This window comes from Cavia porcellus, unplaced genomic scaffold (assembly GCF_034190915.1).
Source record: "Cavia porcellus strain 051 isolate PalLab524CR breed Dunkin Hartley unplaced genomic scaffold, mCavPor4.1 scaffold_1, whole genome shotgun sequence".
Lineage (NCBI taxonomy): Eukaryota > Metazoa > Chordata > Mammalia > Rodentia > Caviidae > Cavia > Cavia porcellus.
This window is the reverse complement of record NW_026947484.1, coordinates 72,376,726-72,380,516: the sequence shown is the minus strand read 5'-3', so window position 1 is coordinate 72,380,516 and position 3,791 is coordinate 72,376,726.

The window sequence follows — 3,791 nt, the reverse complement described above, 5'->3', positions numbered from 1 at the left end:
AAAATCACAAGGTCTTCCTTTAGTTTGTTACTGATCATAGATAAGTGGTGCATTAGAAATCATACACAAATTCATAGTGTATTACTAAATCGGATACATACACAATCCTTCATATGAAGAAATTCAACAGTAGAGAAATGGTAGAGTGACACTTTGAAATGTCACTGATAGTTTTTTCTGGAAAAAAAGAACAATTATGCTAATAGAACCAAGAGGCTTTCACCCACCTAAGCAAGACAGCATTAGAAAGTTTGCTCAGTTGTCTAGGTCAAGTGTGAATTCTTATCACTATTTCATTTAAATCATTCATCTGATAATGAATGCAATTAATGTCTCCCCCCCAAAAAACTGACTGGTCACAACACAAAATAACAATGGCCATGAGGCAAAATTGAAAAGCATTTTATGGGCAAAAAATGTAAATAAGAGTGTACTTGAATGTTTCATTCAACCGGGAAAGAATCCAGTGCTGCATTCTAAAAGCAAATAAAACACATTAAATCAATCTGTCTCTGCAAATGTCAGTGTCTGACTGGATTTTTATATCTAAAGACTAATTAGCAGGGACCTTAACCCAATTATATGAATTCCACAGACATCTTGCTGTGAGAATAATTGACAATAGAGTCAACTATTTTGCTTTTTCTAAAATTACTGTATCTTTAGGTCAACAAAATGTTTTCACATTTCTAATTTACTTTTTTCTGCCCATCAGTAAAAGAGTTTAATAAATATACTATTATTGCAGTGGAAATTGTGTTACAAATCAAGTCTTGATAATGCTTGGAAAGAATTTTTCTTTAAAGGAAAACTTGATCTGCCTGTATTTTAAGACTGGAGAGATCTGGGTTTGCCTGGAGATATGAATAAATTTACAGCTTCTGAGCCAAGTGTGGTGGCGCACACCTGTAATCCCAGTATTTGGGAGACTGAGGCAGGAGGATCACTGTGAATTCAAGACCAACCTGGGTTACAAAGTGAGCTCAAGGCCAGCCTGAACTGTACAGCAAGACTGTGCCTCAAAAAGACAAAAAGACAAAAGAAAGAAAGAAAAAAATGAAAAGAAATTTACAGCTTCTGGAAAAAAGAGGGGTAGGTTAAAAGAGAAACAGTCTTTATTAGAGGCAACAGAAATTAATTCCAGCTGTTGTAACCCCCCCAAAACAAGGCCCCGTGATGAAAGACGGGGCAAGATCCCCAAGATGAAAAACGAGGCAAGAATGACGTCTTTTTTAAAAGAAGTGCTTTTATTTTAGCTGGCCCAGCGACACAGTGCAGATGGAATTTGCAAAGCTGTGCAACTAAGTTAGAATTTTGACTGATTTTTATAGTTCATTTATGATTAGCTCATTGATCATTAAGTACATAGTGATGGGAAACAGAAACAAGGTGGGCCTTTGTTCCCCTTTGCTTGAGGTCAGAGGCATTTCACAGTGGGTGGTCAGCCAATTCATAGCCCTTGGTCTGCCAATTCCAGGAACATTCGTCTCTCATAAAGGGAACAATGGTTGACAGAGCATCATTTATCTCTTACGAGGGGAGCAAAGGCTGACACAGCAAACAGGTTACTTGTGGGAAGACTCATACAGAACAGCATGACCGACACGGTCAGTTAATCTATAACTACGTGGTTGGTACTTGGTTACTAGGGTAACGAGCTCAGCACAGAATGACAATACTGCTAATAACTATCTGTTTAACTAACTATTTTTGCTAATTATCTTTTAATTAACTATTTTAATTTTCTAGCATTTTAGTACAACACAGCTAATTTAAGAACAGCTCTTGAAGGAATCACCACAGGCTGGTGAATCCACCCAGGAAGCTTCTTGTGCCGATTGCTGGAGTAACAGAAAAGGCCCTGGGAATGGTCTGCTCAAAGCTCCCCTGACTCTGCCTGCAGAGGACCCTGCCAGGCTGAACCCCACTGCTGCCCCTAGATGCCGTCACTGTGGTGCTGCCGGGCCATGAGAACCCGAGAACTGCGCTTTGCTGTTTGTTCCCAGGCATCTGACTGGCCGGTCCAGTCCATGTTTGTTGCTGAGCTTCGGGCACGGTTTGTGTGTGACCCCAGGGTTCCGTATGTGGAAAGTTAATCCCCATTGCAAGGTGGTAGGAGTGTGAGAACTCGCTCTGACTAGGGTGGGACCTCTGAACATAATAGGGGCAGACACTGAACACAAGTGGGCTTATAAGGAGAGAAACCAGAACACGCGTGCTCACACACACACACACACACACACACGCTCCCTGTGGGCTGCCCTATGATGCCCCGTGCCACATCAGGTCTCTGGCAACAAGAAAGCCACCATCAGGGCAGGACCTTTGAGCCTTCACTATGAGCTAACCCACTGTAGAAAGCCTCAGGCATTTTATGCAGCATGATAAACACATGCCCCTAACTCAGCAAAGGATGCGAGGGAGGAAGACTTCATTCCCAGCTTCCTTCTTTGTGGAAGGAAAAATCCACGGGCACCACACAGGGTGGCAGATTCCTGCAGATAAGAAGCAGTTGATACAGGGATCGCCTGAGATAAAACAAAAGCTGTTCACAATGCCTGTTTGACAGTGCAGAAGGAGTCTGACTTACAGGTCCTGCTGTGGGTCTCCTCACCCCCCAGAGCAGTATTTCTGCTCCTCACCTTGGGTGTCCTGCTTGTTTCTCTCCCTGCCCGTCTTTCCCAACCTTTTACTAAGAATTCATGACCCATCACTAGCTCTGTGTCCTGCTCCCACAACGACCATGTCCTTCTCCTTCCTATTGGATCTTTCTCCCCGGATCACGGGAGAAACTCATCATGGCTGGGTTTTTGGTTTGAGGTTGCAGTGCTAGAGATGGAAGCCAGGGCCTCGTGCATACTAGATGAGTTACACTCCAGCCGCTGGGTTACACTCCAGCCCTCATCACCGGAATTGGAAGGGGAGGAACAGGCAGGGAAAAGGCGAGGCGAAGGCCATCTGCGGAGGAAAGTCCTTGTTCTGTCAGGGCTGCATCAGGAGTGCTAGGACTCTGAACACACATGCAATATGAGCAGGTCAGAGGTGAGCCGTGAGTATCAACCCCTGTGCTGTTTACTCCTTCACAGCAGAGTAGATTGTCAGCTTGAAGCCAGGATCACCAAATGCAAATTCTTAAAACATCCCACTGGAGCCCTAAGACACATTTTAGCCATTTAAAACTTACCTGTTTTATCCCACCCCCGTGGCACCCAGCATCTGCCATCCATGATAAGATAACTCCAATAATCCTTAAAGCCCATTAGTTATTACCCTTCAAAGCTGTATAACGAAGAGACTGCTGACTTTGCTCCTGAGAAACACTAATTACCAAGGCATACAAGCGCCCTCTCCAGCTCCCCTGTAAGAGATTCCTGGCATGGACGCACCAAGAGGAGAACAAGTCAGTGTATCCCGAGATCCATCGTAGGGGGCTGAGCTAGAAAGCAACAAGTCCTCCCTCCTGGTAAGCTGCAGTGGGAGCCAGCAGCCCACACACCAGGAAGAGAACCATTCAGGAACCGGAAGGTGTCAGGACAGCCGGAGTTGATAGCAACTAGAGCACATAAAGCAACTAAATGCTAGTATTGTTGGGTTGATTATGCTGACCTGGGGCCAGAGGTCTGAGCATCTCTTGGGAGGATGACAGGATGCAATACAGCAAATATGGGGGATTTCCTTCTATCTTGTCTTTGAAGGCAAATATTGTTCCCACTGCTTTGCTTTGTTCTGATCAGTTGTTTTGCTCTATTCAATATTCTGTTTTGATAGGTTTTATAATGTTCTGTTCTTGG